At 51.5% G+C, this 21,675-nt stretch overlaps 1 long non-coding RNA gene across 1 annotated transcript; it reads right to left on the reverse strand.

The window, feature by feature from the left end:
- Nucleotides 1–5,220: 5,220 nt before the first annotated feature.
- Nucleotides 5,221–7,174, reverse strand: LOC125553884. The gene is made up of 3 exons (XR_007304252.1): nucleotides 6,319–7,174; nucleotides 5,462–5,596; nucleotides 5,221–5,279 (listed from the first exon to the last, which is right to left on the reverse strand). It is a non-coding gene; the product is annotated as an uncharacterized LOC125553884 (long non-coding RNA).
- Between the last annotated feature and the right edge of the window lie 14,501 nt (nucleotides 7,175–21,675).

Below are 21,675 nucleotides of genomic sequence, written 5' to 3' on the forward strand. Positions count from 1 at the left end.
GGGAGTCTAACAAAGAACCGAAGATATATTAGGGATGTTTGGGGATGCTCCGGACCCATCGGTCACAACAGCCCGGTTTGGGTTCAGAGCAGTTTTCGGATGCGCGCGAGAGGGGGTATGAGAGAGGCTGACAAAGACAAAGGGGTCTGACAAAGGTCAATGGAGACAAGGAAGAACCGGCAACTCCGAACAACTACAAGTTTTATGAAAACATGCGGATGCAATGCGGATGATGCGATGATGAAATGCAACAAACAAATAAAACACACTCGACAACGAAAAAGAACTGGGAGGCGTCTGAAGCGTCGGTCTCGGGTCGTTACAACTCTCCTCCACTTACAAGAGATCTCGCCCCGATATCTAGGAATGCCATAGATGAAGAGGTTGAGGAAGAGGTAAAACAAAGTTGCTTCATGACAAACGAGTGAAACCATAGAACCTTGAGAGGTTGAAGAATCTTGCAAGAAATAATACAACCGAGATGAACAAAGTTGAAAAGTCTGTTAGAATAGAGAAACAAGGAACATTATGAGAACCTTGTAGGTTGCAAGCACATGAATCAAGAGCTCAAGGGGCAAGAAAGAATTTAAAACCACTCCGGTTGAAAAGAGAAGCAAGGTATACAAGAGAATCTGGGCAGCGCCCTGGTAGAGAGAGAAGGAACTTGGTAAGATGGAAGGATCTTGAAAATAGGATGCAACGCCCCAATTAACTAGATAAGCACCGAAAGAACATGATCCTGAAAAAACGAGATGATGATTGAAGAGAGCAACATTACAATGCCTTCGGAAGAAATGAAAGAATGAAATTGAAAGGAACGAAGAAGAAAACAACATGTTCTACCTCAAATGAATTTGAGAGAGCATCCTTAAAAGGAAGGATTGAACGGGTTGTTAGAAAATCAACAATGAAAGGAATAAGCTTGTTGTGGTCTTATGGAGAACATCTCAAAACTAGAGGTAAAATTCTTCCACTAACGAAAACAATTACTTTCTTAGATCGACGAAGAGATGAAGAACTTCTTTCACCGCGAGAATAGGAGGAAACTTGGATTATCGATAGACACAACAATTAGCAACATTCCTTAGGGACGTCATTAGGTAAAATCTATACCAAGATAACACCAATGAAGAAATTGTTGGGTTGAAAAGATCACGGGAACGAATTCAAAATAATGGGTTTAAAGTATGTCACTCTTGAAAACTTGTGAATCATGAAACACGAAGGGAAAGTATCAAGAATGACATAACACCACCTCAAAAGATGAGATAGGAAGAAGTGCAATTCGGATGCAAGATGAAGAATGCTTGAACTCCTCAAAACAAAAACATGTGTTGAGCACCATGTTTATTTTATAGTATAGCTTGGAATATCTTAACTTCGAGACAAACTTGACGAACAATTGTAGAATGAAAGGAATCCTTGACGAACCACAATTTTGAGCCTTCGTGAGAACTCCAGTAATAAAAGAATGATCAAACGAAAGGAAAGTTGAATAGAACTCCGGTATAAGCCTTGCAATGATTTAGATGGAGCTCAATGACGATATAATGAGAAAAGTTGCAACTCTAGAAAAAGGAAAAGATGAAACACTAGAACCAAGAATTTATTCATCATGAGAAATCTCTGGAAGAAAGGATTAAATCACCTTGATGAAATAGGAATAAGAATTATGTCATGCTTATCCTCATCAATTTTAATTGAGGACAGACGGATTTGGCATGCAACTTATTGCTCTTGAAAAAAGGACCAAGGACAGATATAGCACAACTTAGGAAGGTCTTCACTGAACCACCGTAAGTAATGAAAACGAACGAAGAAAAGAGAACGAATCACCGTGAAGAATTAGAGAACGAGAGTTGAAAATTGGGAATGAAAAATCATTCCGATATGATGGGCTCTAGAGAATGAAACTGAAAAGACTCTTGAATTGCTCTGGATGGGTGAAAAGAATTCTCACAATCGAAAACAATTACGAGAGGATGGCAACAAGCTAAAACCATGAATCTTCAAGATAATGGACCAAGATTTAAGAGAAACTCTTCTTCGGTCTTCAAAATCCGAGAATGACGACGAGAAACACCACCATGGATTGTTGAGGCGCTCTGAAATGAAGAATAGAAGGGTTGAACCAATGATCAAAAGAATTTGAAAGCGATCTTGAAGAAGACATCTGACTGATGAAAATTCATTCTTACATCAAACTTTAAAAAGAATCTGAGAATAGCTCCAGAAAAAATAGAAGAGTCAAGTAAGATACTAGGGAAAAACCTGTGGGTTAGGGCCCACTAAAAAGAAGCACCATTGGAAAGGATTGTAGAAGAGACGGTGCACCGAAACAATTCAAAGACTTGAATGAGGTGACAACCTCAAAATAATTAGAACGCAAACAGGAATCTTCTGAGATATCTTCAACACTCTGGAGAAGAAATAGAGGGAGATGAATAAATAAGAGAGCCTTGGATAAGAAATTCCAACGTGAAAAGATCCCGTGAAACGAGAGGAAGAGATATGATCAACACAGAAGGTTAAATTGAATCCACCAGAAAAGAAAATGAGAATGAAGAATGATGAAGTTGAAGCTTCCTTAGTATCTTCACGAAGGAACCGCGGATGAAAAACTTGGGAGTAAAGGATGATGAAGCTTCACATAAATAAAAGGATACTTGATCAAGAAATTCGAGTCCTTGAAGAAAAGGGTGGGAGTCTGGGAAAAACAAATGCAACTTCGGACAGATGAAACGGACGAATCCTCAGGCTCCTCAACGGCGCCCGTATGGAATAACATGAAGAGAAGTGCACCGGTCGAAAAGGGATTGACATGATAACCTCAATGATCAAGAAGGATTAGCACTCCCATAGAAATATTAAAACACCATTTAAGGAGGTATGGATCAACACTTGACATCGAAGCAACTGAATACCACAAATAAAAGAAAACAAAGGATTGGCTTGGAGAATAAGACGGAACAAACATATGATAGAGATTTCATCCGAAGTTTTCGTGGTGGGGACCACACGACCTCGATCGGACATCACCATCATGTACAAGGCAGTGCACATGACATAGGAAGCGTCCCCAATTCAGCATAGCCAAGGACTCTTTAAGACAAAACAATACCACTGTAAAACCAACCGTGGATAGGCGGACCACTAGAGGTCGAACCCCAATCTCATATCATGCATTTATCGGAAAGATATCCTGGGTAACTACTTGAATTCCCACCTATTAACTCCAAAAAAATTCTGTTTATGCAATCTGTTGTTGGGGATACAGGGAGCCACAAATATCTAACACAACTAACAAATCCTACACTCCAACTATATCCATCTGTCAACACATAACAAAGAAAACCTCAGAAATCGTGTACCTCAGACCATCGAAAACATCCGATATACTAGATGTGGCAATACATATGATCACTCTCCCAAGTACTGGGTGTCGTCAAACTACTCTCACCACAAAGAGTATAGAAGTGTTTTCGATGCCGGTGACCTCTGGTATTCCGGAACTGAAATGATAATCACTATGACAAAAACACCTTGGGTCTCAACTCCCTAGGACACTGCGACAACCCCTAAATGTCAGGAGGCACCAAGACAGAATTCCCATCACAATGATATCGGACCGATTCCACAATACCCGCGTCATCCTAAAAAAATTAGAGTGAAAAAGGATAGAATAGTGGGAAAACACCAACGTCACGAGTCCTCACCAGAGCGACTAAGGGGATAAGGAGTAAAAGGAATTCCTACTCTCCGATATAACTAGGACTCAAGATAGTTTTATTTAGACTCAATAACGGCAGTGGTTTTATCAATCAAGGGGGCTCCTAAGGTCGGTAAGGCTCTGATACCAACTTGTAGCGCCGAAGATGCGATTCTATCCCAATCACGTGATGAACTCATGATTGGGGCACAACCGCATTTCGAGCGCATAGAAAGGTGGATATCATTACAACATACCATGTAATGAATAGATGAGAATAAAAGATAAAGGCTTACACTTGCCACAAGCTTAAGCATGAATACAACAATACATCAATACATGTCGATCATCATACAGAAGAGTAGGATCCGACTACGGATGAAATCAAACGAAAAAGAAGAACGACATCCACCCTGCTAATCCCAGGCTCCCCGACCCGAAACCTATCCCTTGATCAAAGAAGAAGGAGCAGAAGAACTCCAAAACAAGTAAGCATCCCTTTCGCGTCATGATCATCGCATTACTTGTACCTACAACTGTTGTTGTACTAATCTACGAGCCACGAGGACTCAGCAATCCCATTACCATGGGTATCAAGACTAGCAAAGCTTAATGGGTGTGGAATAGATAAGTGGTGAGGTGGTAGCAAGAGACTAAGCATTGTATGGTGGCTAACTTACGAGTACAGGAATAAGATGAGGAACTACGCAACGGTGGCAAACTAGTAATGACCAAGAAGTGATCTTGAAGTACTTACGGTCAAACATAAGTCAACCATGTTCTCTTCTCGAACACACCCTAGAAGAGACAATCACAGTTACACACGCAGTTTGTGTATTTTAATTGAGTTTACTTCAAGTCTACTACAACTGGATATTAACAAATTTCCATCTGCCACATAACGACGGGCACGACTCTCGAAAGTTTAAACCCTGCAGGGGTGTCCCAACTTATCCCATGTAGAGCTCATGATCCACGGAGACAATCCTCCATCGCGGGACATCCGATCAAACTCGGGATCCCGGTGCACAAGACATTTCGACCATGGTAAAACAAAACCAGCAAGACCACCCAGTGCGTCGATACCCTGATAGGAGCCGCGTTTATCTCGTTCTCAAGACAACACCGTCTATGGTAAGTGGACGGTAGCCAAAATACCATCGGGTTGCCCCGAGGTGACACCGCCGACTGCTAGGTAGGTGGACCAACACTCATGAGGAGCACTGGTCTGGGGGGTTTATTAAGAGACTTCTGGTGCCGGCGGGTCCCTATGCAAGTTTTAGTTGTTATTAGGAAAATGATAAAACCAATGTTGGGCCTTGCTGGAGAGTTTTATTGAAAGCGAACTATCAAGAGGGGCCCATAAACCCTCAGCGTGTTAGGAAAGCAAAATCAAGGAACATAACACCGGTATGACGGAAACTAGGGCGGCAAGAGTGGAACAAAACACCAGGCAAAAGGCCGAGCCTTCCACCCTTTACCAAGTATATAGATACATTAATTAAATAAGATATATTGTGACACATCCCATGATATCCATCTCCCAACATGGAACAACCTGCAACTGCACCTGCAATAAGCAACGCTATAAGAGGGGCTGAGCAAAGCGGTAACATAGCCAAAACAACATTTCGCTTGGATGGTGGAAAAAGGTTAGAGGCTATCATGGCAATTTGGGAGGCTTATGAAACAAGTGGTGGGTAGCGCGACATAGCAATAGCATCGAGACAACTAGCATAGCAAAGATAGTACCGAGATCCAAGGTGACGGTCATCTTGCGTGAAATCCCGCTAAGAAGAAGACCGAATCCATAAAGTAGGCGAACCTATGTAGTCGAACGGGTCTCCACAATCGCAACTTAACCGGAAATATCAAGAAGAAGCAACACTGGAAAGAAGCAAACAACATGGTAAACCAACAAGCATAATCATGGCATGATGCATGTCCGGTTTAATGAGACATGGCATGGCAAAGTGCAACAAACAAAAATACAAATTAAGTGGAGCTACACCACATCAAATATTTAGTTCATTCTTGTTTAGGTACTCAACAATATTAAATGTGTTTAAACATGGTAAGAGGTGAAGCATGATAAAACTACCCAGCTAGGCAAGTTTAAATGAGGCCGGAACAACAAACAAAAATTCCGGAAAAAACCCAGATGCATATTTCGAATTTGGTACTGTTCTTCCCTAAACCATATTTTAGAGTTGTTAAACATGCAAATTAATGTCACCATATTAATCTATACATTTTTCTACACCATTTACATATAAAGTTTATTTAATTCAGAGCTACGGTTATTTAGTTATGAAATAAACCATTTTAACATGTCATTTAGCAAATTAATGCAAACAACAGTTTAAACATTTTAAACATGGATGAAAGTGGCATATTGTGAAACTAGATGAAATTCTAAGCATTTTACATGTTTAAATCATTTTAATCCGATGCATGGTTGGTGGGTTATGATATGCATGAATGTGGAGGGTTTTTCTACAAAACTGCACTCTCTGGATAAATAGCTAAAATTGTCCAAAGGAAAAAAATGCATCGGGCCGAATCTAAACACGGGCCCAACAAGAATAGGAACTAGGTGGGCAGCTCACCATGGGCCAAGGCCCAGACCAGGAGGCAGAGGAGGCTGGCCTTGGCGCGGCGATGTGGCCTAGAAGGTGAATGGGAGCGGGCGAGCTCGTGCGGTCGTCTTCTCCTGGCGACGACCGATGGTCAACACGGTCGTGCCAGCGTGGCGGCGCGGGACATGAAGGGGATTGGAGGCAGGCTACAGGGAAGGCAGGGGAGGTGGGGACGGGACGGATCCGGCTGGCCGGCGCCGAATCCGGGCAACGACGATGCAGACGGAGCTGAGGGGCGGTCGAGGACGACAGGGAAACGGGCGGAGACAACAGCTCTGACGGCGACTTGTGGCCGGCGGGGCTCGGGCGGGCATGCATGGCGTCAAGGCGAGTAGGCACAGGGTGCTTTGGTTCCTAAACCAGATAGACCTGCGAGATGAGTCTGAGGGAGCAGAGAAGAAGCAGCAAGGGAACGAGGAAGCAAGAATGGGAGAGGGAGGCAGAGAGGTCCGACGCTGCTGCTGGTGCTTGGGTGGCCGGTGACGACGAACTCGAAAAGACCGGCCGTGGGGGTCCTGGTGCTCGAGGAGGCGGAGCTGATGGAGCGAGTTGCTCAGGGACGAGCGAGCAGAGAAGCTCGGAGTGAGCTACGCCTGGATCGGATTGATGGATGGCTGCGGCGATTGGGCGGCGCTGAAAAATCAGGAAGGAGGGGACTGGCTGCGAGGGGATTGGGTCGAGGATGAAATCAAGGAGGGAGATAGCTGTGGGTGGTTGGCTGGATCGGATCTGGCAGGGGAGATCCCGAGAGGGATTTGCTAGAGTGGCGGCACAAGACAGGATGGATGGGACATCTCCCTAGATTTTAGGGTTTGGTTTACTTATATAGCAAGTAGATTAGCTTAGGGGCTACTCGGGCCCTCCGATCATAATCAGACTATTTGAGAAAAATAGGCTAGGGGAGTCTAACATAGAACCAAAGATTTATTAGGGATGTTTGGGATGATCCGGACCCATCGATCACGACAGCCCGCTTCAGGTTCAGAGCAGTTTTTGGACGCGCACGAGAGGGGGTATGAGAGAGGCCGAAAAAGACAAAGAGACCTGACGAACATCAACGGAGACGAGGAAGAAGCGACAACTGCAAAGGACTACATGTTTTATGAAAACATGCGGATGCAACGCGGATGATGCGATGATGAAATGCAACAAACAAATAAAACACACTCGAAAACGAAACAAAATTTGGGAGGCGTCTGAAGCATCAGTCTCGGGTCGTTACAGGCTGCCACCCAGGTACCAGTGCAAGAACCATGCACCGTGCTGGCAGTCGACACGGTGGAGGAGTGGCTATGCCTGTGCAAGAGCGGAAGCGCCATGCTCCGCGCTGGTGATAAACAACTGAGGGTGGCCTCACGGTTGTGTTAACCTCAGGGAGCCACCAGGCTCGGTGCTCAGCCTCACCGCGCTGCTTTGCCCTTGGGAGATTTGCACGAGGGGGATGGGCACGGGGGCTACACTCAGGTCACGCCTAGCGTACGCCACCTCACCAGGTTCCACGGACCTCGTATTCGCGCACCCCTCCCGAGCGAGAACCCGACAAGGAAAGGTATGGAGGTTTGTTCGTACGTCAAGGGGGACTCTTGATCATCGTGACGCAGGAGCCTAACTGGTCACGTAGCCCCTCACCCCTTGGTCTCGACCTGGTGACCCGGACGCTCCAACGGCGACTAAGGTATGTGCGGGGCAGGGCCCTACCAACGTAGAACGCTAAGGCCTACTCTCGCATCTCCTTCCGGAGGGCTGTTTGCACGTCAAGGGGGACTCCTGAGCATCGCGACTCGGGAGCCTAACTGGTCACGTAGCCCCTCATCCCTTAGTCTCGTCTTGGTGATCCGTACGACCCAATGGCGGCTGAGGTATGCACGGCGCCGGGCCCTGCCAATGCAGAACGCTAAAGCAAACGAAAAGGAGATCGGAGAACCCTAGAAAGTCATTACAAAACATACTGTTTCTTAAGAGTACCAAGCACTAGTTCTTACGCCTCCACAAGGCACGGTACATGTTGCAGGACTTGAACAGATTGGAGCGCAACCATCAAGCTTCTTCTTCAGCCTTGGACTCCGCCATCGCCCGCTTGGCGAGACCAGTCATCGACGACGTCGCCGCCGTCCTTGCCACTAGCCGTGGTCACGGGGTCCAAGCCGAGGAACTTCGCAGCAGGGCCTCCACCTGACCCTTCACGGCCTCAGCAGCGGTGATATAGGACTCGGGATCCACAGGCTCGAGCAAGGCACCGAGGTCTAAGCTGGTGTCCCAGAGATAGAGGTGGCTGAAGACGCGCGTCATGGCTGAGGTAGAAAGCGCGCGGGCCTCCCCCTCCACCATGGGGCCGACTCCGATGACGATGCCTTAACGAGCATGAGGAGCAGCTTGCTGGGGCCTTCCTCCGAAGTCACCAACGGCTCCTTATACCCACTCCCGTAGAGATCCGGCAGCGCCTTGTGGGACCTCAGCTCGAGGAAGTCCGAAACGGCGCGCTCCATGGCGGCCTCTTCTCAGCAGTAGCGAGGCACTTATCCCTAGCCCCCATCCGGGCTTCATTGTCAGAGACAAGCTTAGTGTGGAACACCTGGGCCGCCTCCACCTCCTCCTTCAGCTTGTCCAGGTGGCCGCGCTTCGAAGCCTGTTCCCGGGCTACCTGCTCCCGCTCGGCGTCACAGTTGACGATCGCCGCGTCCCGGGTCTTCAGCTTCTCCTCCTACTCCTCGAGATGGGGGCGCAGGTGGCCTGCTCGCCATGAAGACTTTCCAGCTCGGCCTCCGCCGCGTGGCAGCACTCTTCAGCGGCCTTGGCGTCCTTCACCGGCACGTTGCGGGTGGCTACGGCTAGGCCGACCACCTTCCCGCCCTCCTCTGAGGCTGCCACGGCCTGGGCCCAGGCCACCCTGACGGATGCGTCGGCCTGGAGCCACCCCGAGATCAGCACTAGGAGCCCCGACGTCCGGCACCGGTCGGCGCCCTGAAGATTGCCCTGAAGATGGTCCAGCGTAGAGAAGCCCTCCTCCAGGGCACAAGGCGCGGCAGAAGAACCATGGCCTGTCGGCGTAATGGCTAGGGAGAAAGCGGCGCCGGCATTAAGCCTGGTGAAGCAGCAGCAGCAGACGGGGTCGGGGGCTCCGGAGCCTTTGGGTCCTCAGCCGGCGCGCTAAGTGCGAGTGCCTCCGGAGTCACCTCGGCCGTAGCGATCGCCTTCTCCTGAGGCTGGGCTCTTGAGCCTCGGGAGGGCAACCTCTCCGCAGGGGCACGGGAGGTAGCATCGTCCTTTTCCGCTGGAGTCGTTGCAACCGTGGCAAGTCGCTGGGCCACGGCGGCTCCGGCGTCCTCCTTCTTCCTCTTCGTCGTCGACGTCAGCCTGGCATCAAGATAGAGAGATTGAGTACTGTGTCAAGATCCAAGAGCAAGGGCAAGGAGATACACTTACTGATCCTCGGCGACATATTCCCTCTTCCTACACAGGAGCACAAGCTTCCCGGGCACGGGTGTTGTCGCGCTCTTAGGGACGGACGAGCGCGTGGCCGGCTCTGCGATGGTGGCGGACGATGGCGAGGTGGAGTCGTTGCCTTGAGGAATCAGCGCCGATCCTATCCTTCTTCGAGATCCCCTGCCTCAGCCTCTTCCAGGGGTGCCCCCGGACCTCATGGTGACCTCGGTGGAGAGCGGCGACTCCCTGACTGGGTGCTCGCCGGCGTCATCGTCATCAGAGAATGTTCGGAGGAGCTCGCTCTGCCGCGGGGCACTACAAAAAAATACACATCCGTGATATTTTGGGCCGAGCGAGTTTTTTTCCTGTCATGCTAATGACACTTCTATGAGGATAATTGTGAAAAAACCCGGTATCATCATAGATGTGGTGGGCTCCTACTTCCATGACAAAAAATCATGACAGAAAATGGGCTTTTCGTCCTGGGCGGGCCAGAGACATAGCAGCATTACATTCTTTGGGCCGTCCATGACGGAAAAACCCATGGTAGAAGCGAGGGCGTGGAAAATATCGGGGAGTTCCCAGTTACGGTGGGTGGTCGGGGCCGAGCAATGCATGGAGGTTTGCGCGTTTCTCTTGTACACGTACACGCTTGTGTGTGAGGCGTTGCGCTCTAACTAAACCCGAGCGAGGCATTGGGCTCTAACTGAACCCGAGCGATTGCACTAGCTACGTTACTGAACCCCGATCGATCCCTTGCTATTAACTGAACCCGAGTGTTTCCTTCACTACTACTGCTAACTGAAGCCGATCGATGTTGCCTCTGGATGAACAGTGAGTGTTGTTTGGGGGCGAGGGTTTGTGTGAACTATTCCCGGTGGGGGGTTGGAGGAATAGGACCCCGTGGTACTAGAGGCTGTTGCCGTAGGATGAACAGGAGCCCGATCGAGCCGGTTGGGGTGGATGAACAGGACCCCGTGGAGGGCTGGATGAACAGTAGCCGGTGGATGGCTGGATGAATAGTAGCCCGTGGAGGGGTGGTTGCACAGGGCCCCGTGGAGAGGGTTGGTTGAACAGTAGCCGGTGGAGGAGCGGTGGAGGCTGGATGAACAGGAGCCCGTGGATGAACAGTCGCAGGTGGAGGCTAGAGGAGGTCGGTGGTGGATGAACAGTAGCCCATGGAGACAGTCGACGGTGGAGATGAACAGTATCGTGTGGAGTCCCGTTTTGTGGTATGCTGCAGCACTCCCGAGGAACAGGACCCCCTTTTCGAGAGTAGCACTCCAACACAAGTCTGTTTCCTCCGTTTTGCGGTACGCCACACCCCTCCCGATCAACAGGACCCCGTTTTGACCGTAGGAGGTCCAAGAGAAGTCTGTTTCCTCCATTTTGCGGTACGCTAGACCCCTCCTGATGAACAGGATCCCGTTTCGACTATGGCCGGTCGAACACAAGGCCGTTTCCTCCGTTCTATGGTACGCCAGGCCTCGTTTCGATCGGTTGTTCTGTCCAAGCCGGTTGGCTCCTGATAAACACTACGACGACGCAGTTTCTCCGTTCCAACCCAGCCATTTACACGAGCCCCGGTCGTACATATGCACGAGTGGGCGTTCGAGACCCCGCCCGTATGTACGTACATGGCCGTATTTACTTTCTTGCACCCTGGCCGCTATACATACTTGTACACGATATTAACGGGATTGCGTCACATGCTACGGGCGCGCCTCTACTATGACACATGTGCGCCTCTACTACGACACGTGCGCGCCTCTACTACAACACGTGCCCTTCCTTACACGGCCACGATTCATCGCTGCAGCCTGCAGACAGACTGATCGACCAGTATGTACGTACACGTTGGCAACCAAAATGACAACGCCACGTACACTTCGACCAGGTGGGTCCCGACTGTCAGGCACTTCCTTGTGTGCGAAGATGTAGCTGGTGGGTCCCAGTAGTCATGGGCGAATCATTTTTTTGTCCGTAATATGGACGCACTTCCTTGCGTGCAAAGATGTAGCTGGTGGGTCCCAGCAGTCAGGGGGGAAACATTTTTTCACGAAATACGGTGGCCCGTCCGGTGCGTCCCTGCTATCAGGTGGAGGAATCATTATTTTGCACGTAATAAGGAGGCACTTCCTTACTGCGACCATGGACCCAGTTGTCAGCCTCTCCACGTACAGTACTCTTCCGGTGGAAGTCGTTCGTTGGCGACATTGACCACGCCGCGTCAAGAGCACCAAGGCGGTGGACGACGGCGAGGCCTAGGAAGGGGATGATATGGAACCAGGGTTGACGCGATAGTGGATGCCCATGCGGAGAGGAGTACGAGGGTTCACTGGTTCGGCTACGGTGTGAGGTTGTCGTCCCCGCAGGGCCTGGCCAACAGTAGTAGGGGCGGTGAGGCCTCTGCGCCAGCACAGCCAGCCACAGAAGGCAAGAGCACATGGTGGTTTGGATGGCTGGAGCAAGAAAATCAAAGGTTGAAGAAGTACGACGACCGTTGGATGTTAACAATCCAATGGTGACTGGTGATAGAATCGTTTGTTGACTAAGTTCACAAATCTCTACCTCCGCGTCAACTTAATAGGCCCACAAGTCAGCCTCCCACTATGGTGGGTCCCAGCTAGCAGGGGGAGTATTCATTTTTTTGTGCGTAATAAGGAGGCACTTCCTTGCGTGCGAAGATAGAGCTGGTGGGTCTGAGCTGTCAGCGGGAGTATTCATTCTTTTTGGCGTAATAAGGAGGTACTTGCTTGCGTGTGGCCATGGACCATGTGGTTCCCAACTGTGAGCCTCTCCATGTACATCCCTCTTCCGATTTTGTCGTTTGTTGACAACGTTGACCACACCGTGCCAAGAACACCAGCGCGATGGACGACGGGGAGACACAGGAAGGGAATGACCCAGAGGCGGCGAGTCCACAATAGTAGAGGGATGTGGGTGACAAGAGGGATGGCCTGGCCAGCAGTGGGAGTTGTAGGGGCGGTGAGGCATCCACGACATCACAGCTGGCCATGGGAGGCAGGAGCACGTGACACAACCAGTGCTGGTTTGGGTGGCTGGAGCAAGAAGACCAGAGGTTGAAGAAGCATGACGCCCGTTGGATGGACATCGTATGGTCACTATAGCTAGAATCGTTTATATTGACTAAGTTGACAAAGCCCTTGGTATGCGTCAACTTATTAGGCCAACAGGTCAGCCTCCGAAACGGTGCGCCCCAGATGTCAGGGGGAGGAATCATTTTTTGGGCGGCTGAAGCAAGAATATCCGAGATTGAAGAAGAAACACGACATCTGTTGGATGGACATCCAATGGCCACTGCTGCTAGAACCGTGTGTTCACTATAAGTTGACAAAGCCATACACATCAACTTAGTTTTTGTTTTATAGGGGACGCGTCAACTTAGTAGTCCCACAAGTGTGTGGCAGAGAACATATAGCCATTTGCGATTTGTAAGAATGTACATCCCATTTTTGAATTCTAGTGGAATTTACTACAGCCCATTTACAGTTTGTTAAAAGTATAGCCCATTTTCTAGCTAGGACAACGATTAATAATTTCAACCAACTGCTCAAAACAGAACTCAATAAAATTTACCACATTTTGATGGGATCCGAAATATTTTTATCCCAAAATTGCTAGTCAGATTAAATATAATTTCAAAATAAATTTGTATTACGTAAAAATCCAATGAAATATTGCGCGCGCAACAAGTAATGGAATTAAAATTTTCAAATTCCAAAATAATATATTTTTTAAACTAATTACGTGTTTGGTGCATTTTTTTATAATTACTGCCCAGTTTTTATAATTACATTCCATTTATTATTTATTAAATCCCATTTTCTTGTTAAGCTTAATGCATCCCTCCTAGGAAAGGTTTGCAGCCCAGCGGGGTGGAGAATAACAAGTTGACCTTGGTATTGTGTACAACTGTTAGCCCAGTTGCATTGCTGATGTTGAAAAAAGACCCGTGTAGTACAGTACAACCTTACATGGCTACTCATCCCACATTCAGCGACACCGAAAAAGCCCAAACAAGGGTTTTGTACAACTTTTTGAAGTCACTGAGCTCAACTACTAACTTAAGAAAAACGTTAGAGTATAGTGGAACCTAATTAAAAGCTGGCACAAGCGAAGAAATAATTCAATGGGTCCCCCTTGTGCCCGTGTGTGTGTTTGTGTGCGTGTGTGTGTGAGAGAGAGAGAGACACATCGGTCAATGCTCGTAAATACATCTTTCAGCCATATGCATTGGTGATGCTCATTAAAAACTTATATAGTTGAAACAATCATATAGAACATCATAGCACACTGAACTTGCATACAAATATTTCACACAGGCGGCACAATCAGGGTGGAAGCAGTGGATCACTACGGGTAGTAGGGCTATGTTAAAACCAATGAACTTGTACATAACTGTTCATCGTCTTTATCAATGACGAGGAAATATCTTGAATGTTGTGCAAAGAAAATAGACAAACAACACCATATACAAGTTCTACTTGAACATTAAGTTGACGTACAACCCTTTCTAAAAAAAGTTCAGGTAAAAAAATAAAACATGTCACAATCAAATGTACTGGCACATCAGTGCTTCACACGCATAACTCGGATTTAATTGTTATCTGACAAGATTCAGTTGTCAACTCAAATTAGAACACATCCAGGCAGCCAACCCTGCCTCTTCTCCCAAAGAAGCAGTGGCCTCCTCCGCGAGATGGAGCAGGCCATGTGCCATCCATCGTTCCAAGCAACACGGGGAAAGTCTGACGTTGAATCCTGTAATGGACGTTGTCGACGGACCCGGGCACCAGCGGCGGTCCCAAGACTTTGATTGATGGATTGACCACTTCTTTTACATGCACGAACACTCGATACAGGTACATCCCTAATGTGGTCCGCAGCGGCCTTGGTGGCGACGAATAGTACAACTCTGGTTCCAGCGCCGGTATCTCAACACCGATCACCTTCGGTATGGTGGATGGCTTCTTCATCCATGCCATAGCCCTCAGAGCCCAGCTATCTGGAGGAACGAACATACAAAGGTTATTGATGAGCTCATTCATGGACTCGCTGTTCCAAGCACGCTGTCGGAGTAAATGACCACGGGTAGCCTAGCCGGCTCCCCTTGGCACTTCAGAAAAATTATAGACCGCTCAAGCCTTTGAGCGTCCAAGACATGGGGCCGCTTTCCCCCAGCCGGCTACTTCTCAAGCTGGCTGCGCGAAGGCGGCCCAGCCCTGAAATCCTTGAGAAACAAGACCACGAGAAGGCCGACTTCCAGAAGCCGGTCATGAAAGGGCCGACTCCCAGGAGCCGGCCCCTCAGCATGCGGCTAAGATCTTGCCCTCAGAATCTTCCCCCACATAACGGCGACGCGACGGGGCGTGGCTACAGTAAAGCCTGCCACCCCCGAATCCCGGCGCACGCATGGCCACAGTGCACCGTACGGGGCGGCCATCACCCGTCCGGCGCGGCACTGTTGCCACGATGATCGTGACGTCACCCATGGCGAGCGGTCAGTACGACCCGTGGGTGGCGGGCCCCCTCGGTCAGGGAGATCCCAAAGGCGGCCAGGCTTCCCACAGCCGGCCAAGGGTATGGCCGGCTTCCAATAGCCGGCCAGCTCTCTCCCTCCAAGGAGGTGCTTCATTAAGGAGACAAGAGAAGGTAAGGCTACAGTGATGAGCCGCCTCGCGGCGGCATTGTAGCCATGCTTACCATGACAAAGCCATCGTCACAAGGAGCTAGGCATCAGTAACCAGCTCCCAACAGAACCCCCGAGCGGTGGGGCCGGCCTGTCGACCAATGGGTCGGCAGCCGACGGGCCCACCAGTCGGCGGAGAAGCCGGCGGGCGTAGACACAGACGGCTAGGGCCCACGCCCAGCCAGATTACCATTGTACCCCTGGGGGTAGGCCTATATAAACCCCCCAGGGTTCCCATGCAGGGGAGATCGCTCTTTGGATAGTTTTTAGACACCACAAGGAGAAGAGGAGCGGGCTGGCCTTGCCCTCCTTCATCCTTTCACCGAATAGCTCAAGGAGCATTCTGTAGCTACCCATCGAGCTAGTGATCATGCGGAGACCCCGCAAAGCAGCATTAGGGGTGTTATCTCCCCGGAGAGCCCTGAAGCTGGGTAAGATTCGCCGGCATGCATGTCTTCGCCTTATCCCGTTTCTAGGCACCGACGATGTTTTATTGGCTCCCACAATGATAAGCCATCCATTGGCATATGTCGCACCAACCACCCGACATTTGGCGCCCACCGTGGGGCCAGGTGCACCATCGTCCGGAGACCTGCTCTGAATGGGAACCCTCTTCCTTCCCAATGCGCGTAGCCAGCCCGGCTCGCCTGATGGCGCTTGCCCCGATGTGCTGCAAGACGTCGCCCACGCCTGCGCAGCGAACTGCCTCGCCGATCTTCTTGGCGAGGCTCGCATCTCCGACGAGCCCGCATCCGACGCGGGCACAGACTGCCCCGAGAGCCACCTCGTCAGCCTCCTCGACCAACTCCACGTCTCCGGCGAGCTTGCCGCGGACTTGGAGTCGGTTGGCTCCACCGACCCGATGCTTGTCGACTCCGACACGACATCCCTTGATGCCTTCCCCACCAACGTGGTGGTCATCAACGACCCTCTTCCTCGAGCTGACAGCAGCGGCAGTGCCATCACCGAGGTTCTGGTCATGAGGCACGGCGCCCCCTCAGGTGAAAACGCCGACGATGCTCCGCAGACGGTGCTGCACGACTTGTCCGTCCCTGTCCCGGCCGACGCGGACGCCAAGACATTGGAGGCGCGCCGCCTCGCCCTCGTTGCGGAGGGCCAGAAGCTCGCCACCATGAGACGCCTCACCGAGGCTCACCAGCGCGAGGTCGACCGTGCGGCCTTCGGCACGCCGCCTCTCGACGGGCCAAGCCACATTGGAATCATCAAGAAACACGGCGCGGCTATCGCCGACATGCTGGGAGCAGACTTCCCAGTCTATGTCACGCCTCTCGAGAACTTGCTCGCCGTCCAAGAGGCCGCAGACGAGTTGAATGGGCTGGGGCCTGATGAGCTCCCCTACATGACCAGACGCATCCAGCAACTTATCGACGCGGCCACAGAGCGGCATGAAGCCGGCGTCCGCGCCGAGAGTCCTCCCCCGCGCCGAGAGCATGGCGCGACGTCCTGAACACCGACCGCAGGCAACACCCACGCGAGAAAAGAAAAGGAGCCGGCTGCCAGCCGCAGCCGGACTCGAATCTTCATTGAGCGCGACGCAGAGGGCCACCCTCGAGCCGTGGAGTGGCGGGGCAACCCCCCTACTTCTCCGACTCATGGAGAGAGATACCCTACCCTGCCGCCTATCACGCATCCGACTCTCAGCGGCCGGATGGGTCACCGCGAAGGAGTCGGCGAGAATGATGCCCGCCATCGGATCGACCGCCTTGCGCGATCTCTGGCCCTGGAAGAAGAAGATGATGTCGGCCCGTCTTGCTTCGGCCCCCGCATCCGCGACGAGCCCTTCCCCAAAGGGTTCTCGCTCCCAAGAGACACACCCATGTACAACGGCTCCGTGAAGCCGGAAGATTGGTTGATCGACTACTCCACCGCGGTTAGCATCGCAAACGGCAACAGGCGTGTTGCCGTAAAATATGTGCCCCTCATGCTCCAAGGCACGGCGCGCACCTGGCTCAACAGCCTCAAGCCTTACAGTGTCAACAGCTGGCTAGACTTCACCGAAGCCTTCATACACAACTTCACCGACACCTACAAGCGGGCTCCGAAGCCCCGACAGCTCTCCCTATGCGTCCAAGGGCCCAATGAATCGACTCGCGACCACCTCACGCGTTGGGCCGAGCTCCGCAATTCCTGCGAGGGAGTGCACGAGGTTCAAGCTATAGAGTACTTCACCGCCGGGTGCCGAGAAGGCACCCTCCTCAAGCACCGACTCCTCTGCGACGAGCCGACTACGCTTGACGAGCTGCTGATCATAGCTGATAAATACACCACGGCCGATTCCTCAATGAAGACCGAACTCCGAGTGGACGCCTTCGGGAAGGTGCTCGCTCCAAGTCCCAAGACGCCGGCTAGAGAATCCAGCCCGCTCGCACCAGAACGACCACAAGCGCAAGGCTCCCCTGCCGCCTTCCACCAGTCGGCAGGTGGCCACAGTCGAAGACGAACAACTCGAAGGGAGGCCCGCACCCAGGAAGCAGAAGGGCGGCAGGGCGGCTTGGCAGCCGGCTTTCTCCTACGAGCAAGCACTTGATGCCCCCTGCAAGTTTCACAGCGGCGCAAAGCCTTCAAACCACACAACCAGAAAATGCCATTGGCTCACTCGGATCTCCAAGGGTGAGGGGATGGCGCCACCTCCGCCTGCTTGTCAGCCGCCTCCGGCTCCTCCATAGCCGGCCGCTCGACCAGCAGTCGGGGCAGTTCAAGACGAGTACCCCGACGAGCATGCCGCCTACGTCGTCTTTATGAGCCAGCCAGAAGATCGGCGTAGTCGGCGCCGACAACACCAAGAAGTCAACGCAGTCGCCTCCAACAACCCAGAGCTCATGCATTGGTCGGAAAGGCTTATTAGCTGGAGCCGGACAGATCACCCAGAGGTGATGCCGTCTCCCGGCTCTTACGCATTGGTTCTGGATGCCACCCTCTCTACGGAAAGGAAAGCCGCCCGTTTCTCCCGCGTGCTGATATATGGTGGGAGCAGCATCAATATCCTACACCGTGACACCATGGAGAAGCTGAGCATCAAGACAAAGCAGCTCATGCCCAGTCGGACTATGTTCCATGGCATCGTGCCCGGCTTGTCCTGCTCCCCAATCAGCAAGATCAAGATAGATGTCCTCTTCGGGGACAAGGATCATTTCCGCCGAGAGGCGGTGTGGTTTGAAGTGGTGGATCTAGAGAGCCCTTACCACACGTTGCTTGGTTGACCTGCCCTGGCCAAGTTCATGGCTGTATCCCATTATGCCTACCTCAAGATGAAGATACCAAGTTCCAAAGGCATCATCACCATAGCCGGAGACTACAAGAAATCCTCCGACTATGCGGCTGCCAGCAGCCGGCTGGCCGAGTCCCTTGTAATTGCTGAAGAGAAGAAGATACTGGACCGAGTCGTGGCCATGGCCGGCAAGCAGCCGTCCCTGTCCCCCGACCCCAAGGAATGTCGTGCCCAAGGTTCTTTTCAGCCGGCCAATGAAACAAAGAGGGTACCTCTGGACCCAGATCACCCAGAAAGGTTTGCCACCATCGGGGCAAACCTGGACAGCAAATAGGAAGGCGAGCTTGCCGATTTCCTCCGTGAGAATCAGGACATTTTCGCATGGTCCCCCAAGGACATGCCGGGTGTGCCGAAGGAATTTGCCGAGCACAAGCTACATGTCCGAGAAGGTGCGAAACCAGTGAAACAGCCTCTCCGCCGACTATCGGAGGAGAAGGGAAGGATTGTAGGAGAAGAGATAGCCTGGCTTTTAGAAGCCGGCTTCATTATGGAAGTTTTCTTCCCAGAGTGGCTCGCCAACCCGGTCCTCGTGCTGAAGAAAAATAACAAGTGGCGCATGTGTATAGACTACACTAGCCTCAATAAGGCTTGCCCCAAAGATCCCTTCGCCTTGCTAAGGATTGATCAAGTAATAGACTCCACAGTCGGATGCGAGCTATTGAGCTTCTTGGATGCTTACTCAGGCTACCACCAGATAAAGTTGGATCCAGCTGACCTCCTGAAAACCGCCTTCGTCACACCATTCGGAGCCTTCTGCTACCTGACCATGACATTTGTCTTGAGAAATGCCGGTGCCACTTTTCAGCGTTGGACGCAGAAATGCCTCCTCAAGCAGCTCGGCAGAAATGCCCACGTCTATGTAGACGATATTGTGGTGAAGACGGAGAAGCGCGGCACCTTGCTGGAAGACCTCAGAGAAACATTTGAAAACTTGCGCCGATTCCAAATCAAGCTCAACCCCGAGAAATGCGTGTTCGGAGTACCAGCCGGACAACTCCTAGGCTTCCTGGTCTCCGAACGTGGCATCGAGTGCAACCCAATGAAGATCAAGGCCATATAGAGAATGGAGATTCCCACCAAGCTGCGGGATGTCCAGAAGTTCACCGGATGCTTGGCTTCCCTGAACCGCTTCATCAGTCAGCTCGGAGAGAAAGCCCTCCCCCTCTATCGACTCATGAAGAAGTCCACTCATTTCGAGTGGAACAACCAGGCGGACCAAGCCTTCCACGAGCTAAAGAACATGCTGACCACGCCGCCTGTCTTGGCGGCACCGGCTGAAAAGGAGCCCATGCTCCTTTACGTTGCCGCTACTAGCCGAGTGGTCAGCACTATCATCGTAGTCCAGCGCCCAGAAGAAGGCCGGGTTCAGCCGGTTCAGAGGCCGGTGTATTATTTAAGCGATGTCTTATCCACCTCGAAGCAGAACTACCCACACTATCAGAAGATGTGCTACGGTGTGTACTTCGCTGCCAAGAAGATCAAGCCCTATTTTCAAGAGCACCCCATCACGGTCGTGTGTACTGCCTCGCTCACCGAGATCATAGGTAGCCGGGATGCATCCGGCTGGGTGGCCAAATGGGACATTGAGTTGGCCCCCTACGCGATGTTCTACCAGCCCCGCACCGCTATTAAGTCCCAGGCGCTGGCCGACTTCCTCGTCGATTGGGCCAAAACCCAATACCTGCCACCGGCTCCCGACTCCACTCACTGGCGGATGCACTTCGATGGGTCCAAGATGCACACTGGCTTGGGAGCCGGCATCGTCCTCACCTCTCCCAAGGGCGACAAGCTCAAGTATACATTGCAAATTCATTTTGCCGCCTCCAACAATGTAGCCGAGTACGAGGCGCTCATACATGGGCTCCAGCTAGCCAAAGAGCTCGGCATCTGCCGGATCCTCTGCTATGGCGACTGGGATTTGGTGGTCCAACAGTCATCCGGTGACTGGGACGCCAAAGACGCAAACATGGCGAACTATCGTTTCCTCGTCTAGCAAATCAGTGGATATTTTGAAGGATGTGAGTTCCTTCATGTACCACTTGCCGACAACATGCAAGCAGATGCCCTGGCACGAGTAGGATCCCCTCGGCAAGCCATACCAGCTGGTGTTTCTCTACATCGCCTCCTCAAACCGTCTATCAAGCCGTCTCCAGAATCTGATTCCATCTTCGTGCCGCCTGACCCCAACGCAGTCCGATCTGACTTGGGAAACCAAGCAGGTGGCGCGGGGACTCCAACAGGCGGCCCGGGGACTGCCATAGTCGCACCCGTCCTGGGGAATTCGGAACTCGGCCCGGGGGCTACTGCAGCCGACCCGAGGACTACATCAACACAACAGGCGATGGCCGACTCCGACTCCAACTCTTCACCACCCAGCCCACCCGCCCCTATCACAGTGGCAGTCCTGACAATAGAAGAAGTCACAGCTCCATCATGGGCCCAACCCATCCTCAACTTCTTAGTAAACAGAGAGCTGCGATCCGACGAGATCTCGGCAAGACAAGTTCAACACCGAGCCGGAGCCTACACAATCGTCAGCCAAGAGCTTGTTAGGCGCAGCATCACTGGAGTCTTCCAGCGCTGCGTCGAACCAAAGAAGGGCATAGCAATCCTCAAGGATATCCACCAAGGCGAATGCGGCCACCACGCAGCCTCAAGATCACTCGTTGCTGATGTCTACTACACAACCTTCTTCTTGTACACGTTGTTGGGCCTCCAAGTGCAGAGGTTTGTAGGACAGTAGCAAATTTCCCTCAAGTGGATGACCTAAGGTTTATCAATCCGTAGGAGGCGTAGGATGAAGATGGTCTCTCTCAAGCAACCCTGCAACCAAATAACAAAGAGTCTCTTGTGTCCCCAACACACCCAATACAATGGTAAATTGTATAGGTGCACTAGTTCG

Source organism: Triticum urartu, chromosome 4 (assembly GCF_003073215.2).
Source record: "Triticum urartu cultivar G1812 chromosome 4, Tu2.1, whole genome shotgun sequence".
Classification (NCBI taxonomy): Eukaryota; Viridiplantae; Streptophyta; class Magnoliopsida; order Poales; family Poaceae; genus Triticum; species Triticum urartu.